The sequence below is a fragment of the Phaenicophaeus curvirostris genome, chromosome 2 (assembly GCF_032191515.1).
Source record: "Phaenicophaeus curvirostris isolate KB17595 chromosome 2, BPBGC_Pcur_1.0, whole genome shotgun sequence".
Lineage (NCBI taxonomy): Eukaryota > Metazoa > Chordata > Aves > Cuculiformes > Cuculidae > Phaenicophaeus > Phaenicophaeus curvirostris.
Window position 1 is genome coordinate 37,688,085 of NC_091393.1, and position 18,979 is coordinate 37,707,063.

Here is an 18,979-nt window from a genome sequence, read left to right on the forward strand (position 1 = left end):
TGTGCAGCCGCTTCCCAGGGAAGGAGGACCCCAGCACATGTAGTGGTTACCTGGGAAAGCAAATGCCATAACCATGAATGTTCCCCCTTCCTCTTTCTTTCCCCTGAGGCTTTATTGCTGAGCACAACGTCATTTGGTATGAAGTATCACTTTGGTCAGTTTAGATCAACTATCCTAGCTGTACAGCTAGCTTCTCGTGTACCCCAAGCCTATTTGCTGTACAAGCTGAATGAGGGAAAAAGCCCACAAAAAAAAAGAAAAATTCGATGCTATGCAAGAGCTGCGCGTGAACTGCCAATGCACTGATATGTAATCAACACTGATTTCATCACAAATCCAATCCACATGGGCTGCTATGAAGCAAATTAACTCCAACCCAGCCAAAGCCAGTACACTTGCCCTCAAGGTCATCAGGAAGGATGGTTGTCTTCTGTTCATAGGATCTCTAAGAGTTTCAAGTCATGAGTCAAGATAAAAATAATGTAGGCCATGGAATGTTAACTTTCAGAATAATCAACAATTTCAGGGGTGAATTTTCTGTTAGACATGTTTTTTTCTGGCCATATACTTGCATCCAGAGGACTTGTATCGGTTATAAGCACAATTCCAACTGAAAAAGTTCTATGCCAAGTGTAAAAGACTTGGAAATAGTTCAAATATTCAGCAGTAGTTTGCTTCCAATTTAGTTTCTGTATGCATTGTAGGGATGTTATTTTTCTCCTATTGAAATCTCCCAAAGGAACTCAAATGTCTCACATTAGCTGATTAGGTATGTGTGCTCAGGAACAGGGAAAATTGGATACTCGTGTTTCCATGAATGTAATAATTTAGATACACAGAAGGATTGAATGACATTGAATGCTTAGGATTTTTTCTTTTTCTTGACAGGTTTAAGAGTTATGAAAAAAAACCTACTGCTGCTCAGAAAGTAATATCTAAAATATGAGGTATTTTAAAATTTAATTTTAAAATTAAAAAATTGTTTAAAAAAATCAAAAACCCTGTTGAAAAACAGGTTGTGTTTTTAAAAACTATTTTTAAAAAACTATCCAAAATTTAACTCCTTTTTAATAAAGGTTACCTTGACACCTGCTTTAGAACACTTTTCGTGACTAGTCCCATCTATTACATAGGGCAGGAGTGGTTTTCCGACTCCTCCTGAGCTGCATACAGTTCATCACCCATTCAAATCTCTCTTCTTCCATATGTACATCATGTAACAGCCTCTCTGGGCCAATTTCAGTCCATGTTTGTGAAATGAAATGATTTTGCGTGGGCTGTTGTGTCTGTATCACAGAGTTTCAGCTTTGAATCCTGCCCCTTTGTGTACAGCGGTGGAGATGTGGAGCACCTGAAGAGCTGCCACATCATCGATGAGCTACTTCCATCCAAGTAATATGATGTCTTATGATTTTTAGCTATAGGAGGGTTTATAACATCAAGGAGTTCAGGCAAGCCAAGAAAAAAACGGGTGATTATTTGTCACTATTTTTTTTGTCTAAAATGAAATCTACTATCTAGCAATATACTGAAGGAAACTAAAGGTGGGCATCTGAGATTCCATTTACATTCTCACCTTCTCAGTCATGATGTGAGAATGTGATGTAGCTTAAATCAGGGATCTGTGTTAGGTAAAAACATCCATTAAGCCTAAAGTGTCTTTGTTCCTTTCTAAGCAAAAGGAGATTCTGTGAGAGAGATTGTGAGAACTGTGTCTCTTTACTGCCTCCAACTACTGTGCACACATAGATATATCAGCTTGCATGCACAAACACATGGAGGCACACATAAATGCACACAGTCACTTCAGCCTCCTGTCTTTCCTAAGCATAGTAAATAAATCTGACAAGAAGACAGTAAGTGCTGATATGGGAGAAATCTATATTTTTCCTCACAGCCTCTTGCAGAACGTACAGATCCTACCCAAGCACTCTGGAATTGTAATAAATAAATCCAAGGTCTTTTCAAATCTTCAAATTCAATATGATAAAGGACACATTCAGAATAGGGCAATACATATAAACATTCAGATCCATTCCAGCATCCAGGTTCCTAACTCTCTGATTTTATTGAGGCATTCAAGGCTTATGGATGAATTAGGAACCTAAAATCTTTATTGAATTTGAATTGAAGACATTTAAGACCACTTTCATGGCAACAAGAAGAATAAATTTTCCTAGTGGAAGCTCAGGAGGTCCTCTTAAAATCTTTACGGGGAACAGATTGTCACGTTGTCCAGGTCTGTGCTTGCTTTATGGCCATAGGCCAAGGCAACTCATGTACACTTTATCATCTTCTACAAGATTTGAACTCAGATTCCCAAGGGAATGATTTTTTTTCCTCTATCTGTGAATAAAAAAATTACAAAAATAAAAAGTTTTCTATAATGTCTCCCAAGGATAAAAAAAGAGAAATGCATAGAACCAAGCCTGAGGAGTTCAATTCCTTACAGGTGATCAGGAAGAATTCAGATATTTCCAGAAGGGAGTGAACAGACCATTGTACAAACTGAGCTGTATGGGGTTTAGTTTACATTTGTGTTTTTTTTTCCTTCCCCATGGTAGTTTAACATTCATCCAAGTTCTAAGACAAATTTAATTACCAGTGACATGAGCCTAGTGAAATAACGTTGAGGCCAGCATAACAGTTCTGCTGTTATCCTGTCAAGGACAATTAGGTAAAATTTTTTTCTTCTTTTGTCAATTCCCCAAAGAGAAAAAAAAAAGCTTAGCTTGATTTGACAAGTGTTAGTAACTACTAAGAATTACTGAATAGAGATACTTGTAATGGTAGTTAAGTTGGACAAAATCAGGAAATGAAATTTCGTGTGTTTCAAGAGGCAGGATGTAGTTTTATCTGTACATGTGTGTGGTGGGAATACGAGAAGCTACACACCATTGTGAAATAAAGCCGACTGTAGTGAGTTGCAAAGGACATTTTTACAGACACACCAGAGATACTGACTTTCAAATGACAAAAGAGTACGTTAAGGAAAACATAAAACAAATTGAAACCTCCTCACATTACTTGCAACATTGGGGCACATGAATCAAACAGCATGCATTCTAGCATCATACTTTAAAGTGCATGGCTGTTTGAAAGGAGATGGAGCATTTTTATTCATTTTACACAGTATTTAAGGGACTAAATAACATCTTTCAATGACATAGATAGAATCAGTTATTCCATATGGCTAACATTATGTCTTTGAAATACTTAGAGAATCTGCTATTTCCCCCATGGAAGCCAGATAAAATTTTCCATTGACATTAAGGACAGCAGTGAATGCAAATTCAGCATCAAACCTTGACTGTAGAGATCCAAATACTTACCAAGGTGTACATAGGTAATGTATCATCTACATTAAAATCATATTGTGCAATCATTGTCATTTAAGGCACAGAGAAACTTATGTTAAACTTCTATCCAAGGAAGCAACAGAAAACTATCTCATACAGGGAGCTGCACTTTGCTAGTCATGTTAGCATAGTAACACGAGTAACTAAAATAGGACCCGTGAAGAATCGGATTACTGCATACAGGCTCATTTCTGCCAGCAGTGCTAGAGAATGAGGTGTGTAAACAGGTGCATGGTCAATAACACAAACACTCGGGGATGTCAGAGATTCAGTGATTAGCAGGGATGCCACAGCTAAAAACCTCTTAAACACTGTGAAAAATTAAACAGACATCCCATGATGTTATGCCTTCTAAAAGGTATATTAAGAAAAGGCCAGGGACCTACACCTCTCTTTTTTCAGAGCTGACAGTTGTCACTGCTTTGTGAGACTCAAAGTCTCTTTGTAGCCTTGGCCTGAGGCTGAAAATGTGGTGTTCCCTCTCCTCTTTCTCTCCACACATCAGATTTATGCTGTGACAAAACTTAGCCTCTTGCAGCCTGCCTTTTTTTTCCTCTGGCCTGTGACCCAGTACTGTTTGCCTCTAAAACCTGTCATGAATGCTGGGGTTTTAGTTCCTGAAGAGAAGAGAAGTAGTAGAAGAAACAGGAGAAAAAACCTTTAAAAGCTCTTAGGAAAGTTAAAGTCAATGATTTCATCGAAGATTAAGATCCTAAATGATGTAACATCCTTTTCAAAGGAATAGTCTTACGCTTATGAACTCACTAGGAATATTTAACAGCTACATGTTGTCAGTCAAAGTATTTCCACTCAAGTGGGGCCAAAAAATTCCATTCTAGTCAATGTGTGTCTTCAACTATTTATCTTCTTGGCTGATATTAAACAGATAAATACAATGAGTAGCTAACTTCAAAATCCATTTGTAAAAATTTTGTATAAATTAATTAAAATACATTTACCTTTTCACTTCCAAATTAATAGGGATATTAAAGATTACACCTACTGAGCCAAGCAAGGAAAAAAGGCACTATCTCTATAATGCCATAGAATCATAGAATCATAGAATAACCAGGTTAGGTCAGTCATGGCCTAAGCATTTAAAAATGACTTAAAGACTGTTTTACACGTAATATGTGGAATGCAAGTTCTATTGTCCTTTACTTGATTTAACATTTTACACAACTGAAAGGACCAAAACAAAATAGAGCAGATTTTGCACTATATTTAGTTAGCTAAAGGTTTCTACATAGCTTGATTTACTGTATTCTAAAACAATGTATAAACTTATACAATTTTGTTAATTTACATATGTATTTTTTTTTCTCTACCTCTGTAATTATCTGACTTTTTGGCTGACTTATAATTAATATTTAATATCTTGGGAAAAATATTTAAGACAATTAAACACCTTGTTATCACTGTGGGTTTCCATTTTCCTTCTAGAAGTACGCTCATAAAATACAACCTTCTACATTCATCATACTCAGGTTAATTAAAAAAAAAAGTTTGCCTAGTTTAGTGACCTTTCAAATAGCTCTCTGTTAAGACAAAAGACACCTCAAGGACTGTTTATTTTCACAATATATAGATGTATACTATGATGGACTGTACTCTTTAGAATGATCGTGAGCGTCAGATTTACAGTTAAAACAGGCTGGGAGGTACCAAGGAAAAGAAGACAGTGAATCTCCAGATAATTTTCTACCCTTTCAAAGCCACTTGAAAATAGCTTTATCTCCCTATGAACTACAAGTGTAAACTTACTTTTGAGTAAGAGTCAGCTATTTCTGTGAGCTGATTTTGGAGAAGACAATTTGATAGGAACGGTTGGACTCGATGATCCGGTGGGTCTCTTCCAACCTGGTTATTCTGTGATTCTGTGATTCTGTGATTTGATTTTTCCTACATCATGGAGGAAACATTCTTGTAAAGCACAACCACATGTTTGAATAATTGACAGTATACAAAAAGGGACTGTCAAGGAAAAAAGCTAAGAGAAAAGAGCAAAGAGTGGGGTAAAAGCCCTTTTCTCCCTTAACTGTAAAGCATCTCAGGTGGCTGGTGTTCCCTTAGTGGCTACAGCTAAAGACATGTGAACACCCGTGTTGCACTGATGCAGTGGGGAAGAGCTCATCATGACAAAACCCAGTTTTATAAGGCCTAAGCGTATAACACCTCCTCTAATGCCTCTCACATTCATGTTTCCATGGGATGCAAATCTCCAGGCCAGAGGAGACCAACAATAGGTGCCCCAGTGAACAGAGCTGCAGGTTACTATAATGGCAATACTACTGACACACTGTCATGAAAGCACAGCAGACATGGTACTATCATTTTAAATGGTGAAAAATACTTCCCTCATTTTCCTTAATGTTAATGGAGCGATTTAAAATTTTGTGGAAATCTAAATATTTCAGGTATTAATAATTGGTCTGTACTTCAAAAGGTTACTTTATTCTGAAAAAATCTCTGCAGAACATTGAAAACAATCTAGCCTTTTTCATCCTCTAGCTGGAAGTCCATCAGCGAAGGGAATAGGCATAAGGAAAATACTTATAAGGAATGTCCATAGCCTATATGCTGGCAGATAGAGAGTTAGAGACAACAAAAGAAAATCAAAACAAGTTGAAAAGAAACAATAATGCCAGAAACTTTTAGACAATTGGAGCAACCTGTTCTGCCAAGATGCCTGCAACTTTAGGCTTCTGGAATCCAAAGAAAATAACTGCTCTCTCTACTGCTTGTGGAAGTTGTCAGCCACAGTATAAAGAGGACGATCTGCCAGACCCTGTGAAGAAAGTGTTAATTTACCAGTACCGAACATTTCTACACTTGTCAAATACCACCAGTGTAGCTATTGTTCTCCATCTAGTCTTTCACTTTCAGCCAAGCCACCAAGATGATAGTAACAGCAGCTTCATTATGTATAGAATCCATCCCTGACTAAAAGAGGCTACTGTGAACTTCTGTTTTGTTGTTACAATCCCATAGGAGTAATTTCTTTTAAGGCTGCTTCCCTGATCTCTAAGGCCATCAGTGTTTAAGCCACAACTGACTTAAGCCAAACTGCATCACTGATGGCTTATCACCACATGGTGCAGAAATAATACATCTATCCTCTTGGACCAAACAGCTGGCAAGAATATGGAGAAGTAACAAAGAGCTGAATAAAAAACGTATAGTCCAGACCAGGTGGGAATTTCAGAAGAAGAGACATAATCAGGAATGTAATCACCTTCCACCTGTAATAAATTTTCTGCACACTTAGACAAAAAATTTCTAGTTTTAAACATGTCAAAAGGGAGAGAGTGAAAAAAGGACAAATATAAAAAAATCCCCAGGGAAAAAAACAGCCAGTACAGAAATTGAAGAAAATCTCTCTTTGCTGTAACAGACATTTAACTAATTTAGATTATTATGGACCTAGAAATAGCCAGTGAAATTTTGTTGTGTTATACTAGGCAAAAATTAAATTTTTGAAGTATATCAGTGAAAAGAAACCAAGACATTTTTAGGTACATTATAGACAGGTCCTATATAAAAAAGTATCTCTGTGATACACAGATGTACAGCAATTACGAAAATGTAGTGGAAAGGCAGTAGGTTTTTAGTCAGATTCCTCAGTCACATCATCAAGAAAAAAAAGAAAAAACTAAAGAAAATAACAAAAATGGAAAACTTTGCATCACCTTGTACGCTTTCCTTTTTAAACAGACCTTTGTGTCACTTTGCTTAGTTTGGTTCAGTGAATAGGTTGGCTTAATCATACAGCCAGCTAAACAAAATAACTTATTTCTCTATTTGTGAGTGTTGCTTGCTTTTATTTTTATTCTTCCATGATTTGTGTGTTGCTTTTACTTCAATATTTGATCTTACAGCATGAAAAGTGTCATTATGAGGGTAGATAGCAATGGTCTGGCTCTCCCAGGTGCTTTATAGTCTCATTACAATAATCTCATGATGCAACTTGATTAAATTATTGCTCCCCTTTGAGCATTCAACTTCTTTCATTTCTTCTTCTATATCTGAGCTAAGAGAGAGCACTAAGTGATTTCTGAAATGACCCATTGTCTCATGGACATTATTTTGCTGCTGGCATTTTAAGTAAACCATTCATCTTCTGATAGTTAGGCTTCCTTTTTTTTTACAAATGAGAAGGTAAAAAGGGTGTTATAAATTTTTCCTGCCAACTGAAACTCTTCAAAAGGAAACGGGGTAGTGCAGACTACACATTCTGTCATATAAGAGTTTTCCACACATTTGATTGGCTCATCTACAGCCAAAGCAAAGGCTTCCACACACAAGTGAGGGAGAAAGCAAGAGTCACTATTAAGTCCACTAGAGCACTCCTTGATCAGTTACCTTAAAAAGCTCTTGGTTGCCATGGTAGTGAGAGTTTAAAATAGCTCTAAGATATATATTTATATTACAAAGACTACCAATTATGTTACTAGTTTTCTAAAGGTCTGTGGGAGGTGGTCTTGATGATAAATTATACTGTATAGTTAGAGGCTACAAGAATTACTTAATTTTCATCATCTGTTTTTAGTGCTACATGAATATAAAAAGCACTACATGATAATTTACATAGTGGATGTGATCCCTGCAAATAACATGCTCAGAAAAAAATATTCATATCTTTTGTTCCCATGGTTAATCCAAGCTCTTTTCAGTATTGCAGCAGACACTTTGTGGCTACTTTTCAATGAAGAACCGTCCTCACAGTCTTATTGTTCATAAGAACATGACAGTACTTTATTTCCTTTGACATCTTTTCTATTTGCATTTACAACAGGTATATTTTTGCCTTGTCACTGTTTCGATGGAAGTGACAGAAGGACTTGTGTCTTTGAGCTCTCTTTTCCTCTTTTATTTCTTACTGAACCTTGAATGTAAAGTAAAAATAGTTTCTTCAAGCACCAGTAACAGCTACATAAGAGCCTCTCATTCCAATAAAAGCTGATGAAAGTTCAAAGTGTGATTACTAATGAAATGCTGAAGGAGTATCTTCCTATGGCAAATATTCTATGAAGGACAATTGTATCCCTCTAGGTCTTCTCCGTACTTTAACACATGCAACGATCACAGTTTAACAAGGAAAATACTTCTTGACATCTCACACTTCAGTCTTCATCCTTTTCACTCCCACTTGAAAGCTGATAGTATTTTTTTTCCCCAGGAAGAGCTTGTGCAGGAGATACAGGGCCAAGGTTACTCTATGGGGAATATTTACTGAGTATTTGTGTTAACAAACAAGAACACCTTTGAAAATTAGTATACATTTTCTTTTTCAAAGCAAACAAATAAACAAAAATGAAAAAAAGAACCTGCTATGAAACTTTTTTTTTATTGTGAACTTTCTGTGTCTATACTGCATAATTACAAATATTTCATTTAGGAGGTCACATTCGTCAGTCTGTTTAAATCAACAGCGCCAAGTGTGTCTGTAAATCTGTGGGCAGCTGGTGCTGATGTCTGCACTCAAGCCTGCCGTCCAAGCAGCTCCTACAAGCCCCCTATGCAAAACAGCTCAGCTCCAGGATCAGCCTTGTGCTATACCCCATGCCTCCTCCCAGCATCAGTCCCTTCTGCCCCTTCCACTTTCCAAGAGCTACCATGGATCCACAGATCCTCTTAATTTTCTGTTACAAATGAATTGGAGTTTGCAGGCAGTTTGGAGAGTGTGCATATATGGACTAAAACAGTGTCTTGAATTAACAAAAACCTTTACTTGGAAACAATTAAATGTTATCTCAACAGATAATATACACCAAGTTCATTAAGTGTATGCAGAACTGCAAGGCACAAGGCTCCAAGTTCATTAAATGGATGTGAATCTGTTAGGCAACTCCAACTGGGGTTTTGACTGAAATTATTTTGGTCATATTTAATATCTAAGAATACATATATATGTGAATATATATACGTTTATATCCCTACTGTCAGGAAATCTTGATTAGAGTCTGATTGCTCAGCCAATGCAATTATTTCACAAGAAAAGCTTGGCTGAAAAGTTAAAAAGAAGCAATCAGAACACTAAGACAAATACGGATAATAAGCAATTACATCTTGTACATTTTTTTTACCCAAGGTGTTGTGATGCATCTACAACATGTATAGTTTTACATATATTTATGCTTTTCTGCATAAATTTCTCTCTATGAAAATGAGTAAATCAGAAAAGGTAGTACCATTTATTACTAAGGTAGATTTTGAACCCTTCATTTGTGCTGAAAATCCTCCATATTCTCCTAGCATTTTCTCTGAATTCACCAGAAGTAAGTGATTTCACATCTCTTCATAGAGCAAAGCAATGAATGATAACACTTAGAAGAGGACCCAACTCCTTTCATACACCTGACTTTCAATGATGAAGACAGTTTTTCCTCAGTAATGCTCAGGAGAGCTTTCAGTCTTTGCCTCAATATTTTTGCTTTCCAGTTTGCTCCAAAAGATATTTTTTCATTTAGTGCTGGGTCTCAGTGACCAGAATAAAAGACCACATCTGCTGCAATGAGGGCAGAGAAACCTAGAGCCCTTTTTTGAAATGTAGCAGATTTGGTTTCTCTCCCAAGTAATCATAACAGAGACTCACAATTGACTGTGGCTTCATGATGGAATTTTCTGTGATGTTTCCCATAGTGAGGTCACTCTTGTAATCCAAATATTCAGCTCTGGTGCATGGTTTACCAATAAGCACTTTTCATCATTGCTGTTATGTACTGCAAAGAATGTGACATCTGACATCCAAAAATGCTAAAGGTAGAGTGGTTGTTTTCTAAAATTCCCTTGAGACAAACATTGTCTTTGTGTTAATTGGATGGTTTTGCAGGTCATCAAATTTATCTCCATATATTCTCTCTTATTGAACAAAACATGTGCTCAGCCTCACCTGCAGAAGTAAATATTGCAAACCCAATTGCAAGAGGAATACTTGCATACAGTGAAATTATACTCTACACCACTACATCTTTGAGAGGGAAAAGCATGGGTCACAGGGTGCTCTTTACATACATTAGAACACAGCATATTTGAAAAGTAAGAATTGCTTTCAAGCAGTTCATTGTATGTTACTGTATTTAAAAATGTGATCCATAAACAAGAGTTTTGCTTAAATAATTGATTACATTTGTTTTAAAATAGCAGACAAAAATATATATATTGTAAAAATATATAACATTCTATAAAATAGGTACTACATGTATAAGATGTATTTTATAAATAAATAAACATATTTATTAAATCCTTATAGTTTTTAAATCCTTACAGTTTGCTTTTACTTAAGAAAAGGACCTGACAAACTGCTGCTGCTCCAAACAGCCTCCTTGTGACATGAGTCTGACTCCTGACAGCCTCCCAGCTGCTGCAATTTTCCTTCTCTAATTGGTACACCAGTATCCAGCCATTTTGTTTACAAATCAGCTTTGCCTGTTAGTCAATTTAATGTGCTTCAAAAGTCCTCTAGCATAACTGGCTAATTGCTTACCAATTAGCAAATAGTGATTACGATTTTTCCTTCCACAAATCCCTGTAATCACGGTCAGCTTTAGTATTTATTTAGGGGTATTGATGGATGTGTTTTAAACACAGTTTGAATATTTAGAGAGAGAATCTGGTTTTGCAGTCTTCAGTGTCAAAGTCCACCTGGGAGCAATTCTGTACAGGGAGCATGTCTTTTTAATGTGAACTGCAATGCAGCCTCAACGTCAGTGACACAAACACGCAGCAATAACTCAAGCCATGAATATTGTGACTCCCAAGCTCCTGACAGGTACTGATGCCTGTTGCCATGGCACTAGCTCAGATTCCTGCAAGTCCTGAGCTGCAGAATGTAGCTCTTCCTGCAACCAGCTGTCACTGTGTTGCAGAGCATTTTCCGCTGACATCACACTACTCAGCTTTTTAACTAACACTCTCCATGTTTGGCAAAACAGATGTGGATGTAATGTATGTATTTCCCCAAAATATTTGTGCATATGATCTGGAGTTTTAGTCTGCAGGCAAGTGTGGGGAGGGGGAGAGAGAGAAAGAGAGGAAGAGAGAGAGAGAGAGAGATCCAGTACTGCAGAAATTATCTGTGCAAGTAAGGCTGAACAACGTTTATTCACTCAACTCCAGGAAATGCTCACTCCTCATCCCACTCAACAGCAGGGGGTGTGAGGGTAGCAAAATAGATGAGAATACACCATTCAACAAGCACAGAGTCAGGGAGCTATAGAATTAGATATTATCCATTAACCAGGAGCCATTATGTAGCGTTCAATGCCTCATCTATGAGTTTCAGGATATTCCCGAGGTATGAACTTTTGGAGATAATACAAATCACAGAACAAGATCATGTGCTTATTTTGCAGTGCCAGGGACCACCTGATCCCGGTGAAGGACTGCATGAGCTTCTTGAGAACATTTGTCTCTGATCATCCAGAAAGAACAGAACAGTTGGAAGGTCTCAGAGGCACCTAGAGGAGAGACAAAAGACAGCAGTTCTTGGAAATGTGCAGCAGAAGTTTCTGAAAGTGTGCTGGGGTTTTTTAGTAAGGGAAAAGAGTCTTTCAGTTCCTTATATTCATCATCTGAGGGCTGAACTAACCAAAAGCTGAGCATGGAAAGGTTATAAATTTGCAAGGTGGTTCAATTTCACACCTGAATTTCACATCTTCATGAACATCATGAAGATACCTGATGTTAAAGGTATTTCTTGTAACAACTGCAATCAAGATGGGTAAAATACTGAGGTTACCATATTTCTTTTCCAAATGCATGCAACAATAAACTAAGTTAAAATGATGAGCCATAAACTATGTAATGGTATCCACAACAGTTGACTATCAACAGCCAGGCTTGGCTCTGCTCCTTTTCCTATAGGAGTGATCAGGATTACATTCTTTCTGTAGACTCAAAACTTCAACAGCAGAGAGAGGAGGAGCCAGAAGCAGGTCTCACTTTCCTCTTTCCTCTTGCCCTGCTAACATTTCTGGGTCTCCTCTGAGTAGTCATCTTGCAATAGCAGGCCCCTCAATGGAAGGGGTGGAGGGAGAAGAAAGGAGTCCTTATTTTGTGCTGAAACTTGAAGTCTCAGAGGAACAGATACCAGCTGCTCAAACGAGGTCACAGTGGCTCAGGAGAAAGGCTAATAAGAATAAAGAATTCATCTCTTGCTACTCACAGAGTATTTGTACATAAATGTGCATACATTTAACTACATATCTTCCACGAAAATCATGTGGTTCTGTCTTGTGAATTTAACTCTGTGTTACAGGCTGAGGGGAGTAGAAGCCAAAGGAGATAAGTATCATATCTAGAAAGTCACAGCTGTGGCCAGTGGTAGAAACAAGGAGAAAAATGTTTTTTGTATTATCTCTTAAAGACTTTAAGAAACTTTCATCTTTTTTACATAGCTCTGTTTTTGCATTGTATTTGACTATGCTTGCTTATGTTTTCTGAGTCATGTAGTGTATTGTAGGTCACCTCTTCACCTGCCTACATGCTGCTGCAGCAAGTTTCCTAGAATCTTTTAAGGTTCCAAAGAGTACCAGAAGTACTGGCAGTACACAGAGAGAGGAGAATTACAGTTATTACTGTAAAAAGTATAAACCAAGGCAGAGAAACTTTCAAACAGGACACATTTTTTTTCAGGAAAGAAGCCAGGCCTCTGAAATCCCAATTCCCTGGTTTAACCCCTAGACAACAACCAGCAACAACATAAAATATTCTGGAACTGAACAATGAATTTTGCTGGCAAGTTCTGTAAATCTCATGCTTTCTGTATTCACTAAAGCCTAAGCTAATGGATTCCTTGAGCTTTGTGTGCACACTCCTCAGGGGTGTTTTCACAAGCCAAAAAGGAGGGAAAGGAGAAGCCTGTAAATACTTGGCTCCAGTACATGCATTACATCTGTCATGAGGGAAACAGTGAGAAAGGTCTGAAAAATGCAAGCCAGTGCAATTAAAGCTGGCCAGAGGTAAAATAGCATTTTCAAAATCTCCTTCTAGTGGTCCTTCTGCAAAGGATCTCTCTATATATGCAGAATATAAAACTACAATATGTAGTAAGAGCAGATAAATAATAGTAAGGGAAATGTTAGCCAAATACTCCAATTCAGCCCTAAATTACTCAGCTCAAGTTACTCAAGATGGGACTATGACTCCAGAAATCAACAGTGGCCCCACTGAAATTTTGCACAAATTTATATTTTTAGAAATATTTTGCTAATAACAGCTTCATTATGCTCCAGAATGTAACAACTGCATGCTGCAGAATAAAAACTAGAACGGAAGTGAGGGTAGGAACCATCCATCCTAAGAGAAAGGAAAAAAAATTAGGTCATAAGGACACATTACTAATATATTGCATATTCCATTTAATTCAGATTTTCTGACTCTCAGAAAAGCTACCTCATAAAGACCCAAAGGTGACTGCTTAAGTGACCTTTGTGTCATCTGAGCCCAATTCCTTGCTTGCCATAAAGGAGCAAAGAAAGCAGACAGTGAAGTCCTCAAAAGAATTCACATCACAAATTTTGTGACTAATATCTTACTTGTTAACTTGATCTCACCTGTGAACCAGCCACCCAATTTTAGAGACATGGAAACTAAAAACTATAAAATCACCTGCTGCATTTTAAGCAGCTGTGTTTGGACAAGTTGTGATCCAGGCCACCTCCGTGCTCTATGCATTATCATTGACCTCAGGTATGAGACTGCAAGAAAATTTTACAGTCTACAAAACTGTATTTCATTTTTAAGAGCAGCAGCTGGGTGTAGCTGCAGTCCTTTCTGGGATATTTAGCTGCTGATCTGCATGGGCAACTCATTACTACAGCCTAACTGATACGCCTTCTTCTCCCAGAAAAGGCCTGTCTCCAGCAGATTTGATTAACTGAAGCCATGGGATCATGATAACCTTGAAGCATGAGAATTTCAGGCTAGCGAATCTTGAATGGTTGGGCTTTTAAGAGTAGCAAGGACTTTTGTGAAAACTTTAAGGAAGTAGGGACAACTTCATGAGGTGTCAGAGCAAGAGCTGGCTCACATTCACAGGAGATATTTTATCTTAAGGGCTCTGTAAAATAAAAGCCAGAGAAATAAAAGGGAGTTATGCTTCATTGGGACACTTAAGCAGTATTCTGTGATCTGTAAAGAAATGTGGTTCATGGTCTTACTTGCAGGACATTGAAAGCACTGCAACACACATAAAGTGGCACAGTGCATTCATACCTGATACAGGAATTATTGCTTCTACTCCTTCATCATTCATGATTAGATACACACAGAAGAGCCAAATGGGTGTCTAAAGGGGGTATCTGAAATATAACAGTCTTGCACAGAAGAAGTGGAGGAAGGAGGAGAGAACGTTGTGCTCAGAAAAAATAGGTAGAACATGTTCATTCCTTTCCTTTCACAAGAAGGAATGTAAGATCTTTGATACTCCCAGTTCCTGTCTCTTAAGGTTAGGTATGAAGGCAAAAAAAAAAAAAAGAAAAAAAAAATACAATAAATTTAAGGTCATATCAATAGTATTCACACGAAGGCGCACCTTTCATTTGTGCATTGTGAAAAGGCACAAGGAGAAGAGTTGGTTGGGGAAGTACATTACCCTCCAAAACACAAAAGCTTCCAACTCTTTCTTTGGGGAGGCATGACATACACTCTTACTGTAAGCGAGTCAAAGAGTGTATCTAAGTGGAGCATATATGAAAGTTGTCCACCAAGGGCCAGTTCAGCCAGCATAGTCACTCAGGGATCAGTAGTTAAGATGTACAGAGTGATGGTCTATGTGGAATAATTTTTATTTTTTGCTTCCTGCTAGGATGAAAAGCAGTTTGTTTGCTTGGAAACCAAATACCACTTGTTAATAACCTTTCTGTTATAAGTGTTTGTCAGTGGTAGTGAACACTGTGGCATTCTTAGATTGTCCCACTAAACATAATTTCTTGTTACAGAATATTGCTATTCTCTTTTCGTGATGGTGGTTCATTTTCCTTTGCTCAAATGGGAGATATAAGGGGGAAAAAGATCAAGACAGAATTTAATATAAAAATATTTTCAACAAAAATCATGGGAGAAAGCAGAAGTTCGTCATGAATTGCCAATGTTGGTGGTCCCTTCTGCCTTTCTTTGAGCAGAGCTATTGTAATAGCCTACTGTTGCCACACTGTAAAATAAAATATATGTTTTTTATGTTTTGAGGACAAAACTATAGGCTAAACAGTTGTTTGGTGGTTTTAATACTGCTGGTACCTGAGAACTACATACAGAGGTTTGGTGCATTAGAACCAGTGATCTTTGAGAAGACAGCTTCTTTTTGACGTATTTCTTTTCATTACTTTACTAATTTTTCGTCTTGCATCACGTTCAGTTTCTTGTATACAGGAAGCACAATAAAAATTAGCATCTTCTATATTTACTGTAAGACACTGGAAAACACAGTGACACTAACAGCAGACTTTCTTTGGCTTTTGGGACAAATGATGATTAGGAAGTCTAGAAATACTTCTTTTTCATTTAGCCTCCCTGGTGAAAGTTATTTTCATAAGCTTGATTGAAGGTGAAAAAAATGCTGATGTCAACATCTCCATCTCTCACGAGGAAACTATTCTTGACCCTGTAATGCTACCACTGGCTTTTGTTTCCAAACGTTGGTCCCTCATAAATTACCATATTCCTCAAAAGTTTAAAATTCCTCTTGTTTCCTCTCTTTGTGCTAATGCATAGCAGAGGCCTCCAAGTGCTTGCAATGAAGGGTGACGCCAATCCTTTTCAGTACAGGAATGTTCCCAAGGAAATGGATGGCTCCTGGGCCCGAGGGAGACAGGGAGCAGAGCAGGATATGCTGCAGTACACAAAGCAAAGTCTCCCTAGCAAAGGCAGTGCCACCTGCAAGGCAGAGATGGACAGGATGTGAATGATGCACAGGAAGTGATGCAGGCAGGAAACATGAAAGCCAAGGAAAGAGATTTCTCAAGTAAAACAGGAAAATCGTTGAAAGAAAAGAAAACTAGATGACGTGGAAAAAAAATGACAGGATTTTAGTGTGTTTTGTTTTCATTCAGACTAATAGTAAAGCTTTGGCAAAACAACTGAGGTGTGCTTCCTAAACTAATGTAGCATGGAGAATTTTGAAGCTTAGTTGTGAGGTCTTGAAGCAGCTTTCAGAAAAGCCTTGTAAGTTGTAAATGTCTTGTGTATATTCATGTGCAGTGTGTATTACAGCTGTATGTGCACAAAGCACAACAAAGCCTATATATGCTCCAAAAACATCAGTTTAAAAAGACAATAGTCTCAAATTTCCTTTACATACCATAAAATCCCTTCCATGACAAACTCTGAATATATAAAGAAAGATTCTGTCTCACACCAGTGGTTTCAGTGAGTATACGTGCAAATTATACCAGTGCCTCTGCAGCAGGAATTGGGCTCAATCTGTTTTTCTGGGACATCCTTTAACTTTGACAGGACATAGACTCTATCTTGACACACACTATGCTGTACTTCTGCAGTTTAAAGCAGCTCAAGAGTCTATTCCTTACTTTAATTTTATTTTCAGGGTTACTAATATGTAAAATTAATTATGCAGTTATTCTATCCCTGTAAGGAAGACAAACAAAACAAATACTTTTTTGAAAATTACATGAGACTCAGGTTTTCAGGAAATTGCACACACTAGTTATTAATGTACATTACTACTTTTATGACCGTTGCTGCTTTACAAATATGATGTCATGATTTGCTTTACTTCTTTCACACACACTTTGCAAAAACCCATGATACAAAAAATATGATATTGCTTATGTCTCAAAAGTATCATTTAAACAATTTTACTCAGTCATATTAAGCTGCTCTGAGCCTTCAAAGGAAAACATTGTAAAGAACTGGTATTTTTCTTGTCACTGTCGTTATTATTAAAAATATCTTCTATATTAAAAATTGTATGATTAGTGTCTATAATGGTCCAGGTTAATTTCTATGTTGAGACAAATCCAAAGGGACTACTACTGCTAGACCTTGCTCTGCTTCTGCTGATTTTCAGGGCCCTGATCTACTGCAAATGGAACTTTCTGATTATTAAAAAACCAACATCAGTTCTTTCTGAGACAGCAAAAATGAGATGATTACAATGTATAGACTCTAATATGAGTGTATCACAAGATGGAGCCAAAGAGACTGGATAGGAGAACTAGAGTAAAAAGTGTAAGCATGGAGAAGAAAACAATCATTTCTGATCTGGTAGCTAGGAAGAACTCCATGGTCTTCAAAGAGATATTTTTGAGTAGTGCTGTGATTCACATCTCCCTTTGACAAAGGAATTACTTTCAAGTAAATAAACTAGTGCTGAAAAATAGTATGGTCTTGTGCATTTGCAACAAAGAGTATTAAATTTTGGACTCTGTCTTCAAAATAAAGTAAAACACAATTGTGTGTCATTAAACAAACAGAGAAAAAAAAGTGCTTGCTCAGAACACAGGAAGTTATAATCTAGCAAAATGAGGGAAAGGGCTTTTAACCTGAAATATTTTAGGTCTCTTCATATACTGGCCAAGTTCATCTGTGACTTCAGCGAGGTATGGGGTAATGTAAACTGCCATTCTCCATTTGTGATCAATTGACAGTGCAGCTTTATGAACTCAGTCCCTAGCCCACTTTGACAATGAAATACCATGTTGCCTTCAGTGTTTACACAGCCTATTCCTGAAGTTACCCTGTTTCACTAACATAACAATTGTGTTTAGCCTCATTTCTGGACTGAACTTGTTTCTGACTTCAAACAACTCTTCCTGGGCTTCATGTGACCTGCAACTTCTGAAAAGCCCAAGGAGCTTTCCAGAAGAAAGGGAAATGAGAGGTAGGCATGGCATTTCCAGTGGAAGAGGTTCCATTTGCAAAGCATACATTTTAGATGTTTGTTTCCTTTGGTTTTGTTAGTTATATGATAAGCTTGAGGTGAAGACAGACTACATATTACTACCTGATAAATGAGCTGCAGTGCTGAGGGTGCATTTTCACACACCAAACAGATGAATGTCCCTAGTCTGGAAGGGGCCCTTGTCTGCTCAGACCACATACCCTCTAAATAAGTATGAGCTCTGTCTACCAAACTGTCGATTCAGGTTCTGAAACAGTTCCTAATTCTTCCATGTTTCTCGTCGTCATTCCCTGTAGTGATGGATCCGTGCCTGTTCAAGTGCCATTGTACAAATGCCACATATAAAGCAAGACATAGCTCCCTTAACAGAAGTCTTATTGAAATCAGAGCAGTAGCCTGCAGCCTTTTGCTCATATATCTGGGTTATAACTTTTGCTGACCTTAAATGAAGGTTAGATTTACTTCTCAGAGAGTGCCAGGGAGCATTTGCTTACTAGACTTTAGTTATTAAATGGTTACTGCTAAACCCATTTTTAACTCTATGGACATGTATGGAAAAAAATGCTACCTCTATCTTGGTTTCACAGCAATATGAATCTTGATAGGGTTATATAATTAACACTGTATTTCAAGGATGTCTTGTGTGGGCAATAGATTGGATGTGAAGTTATTTTTATTTTCACATATCCATCTGCCACAATTCATGTTTTTTCAAAGCAGTTTACATGATTCCAGGCAAGGCTGTTAAAGAGCATTG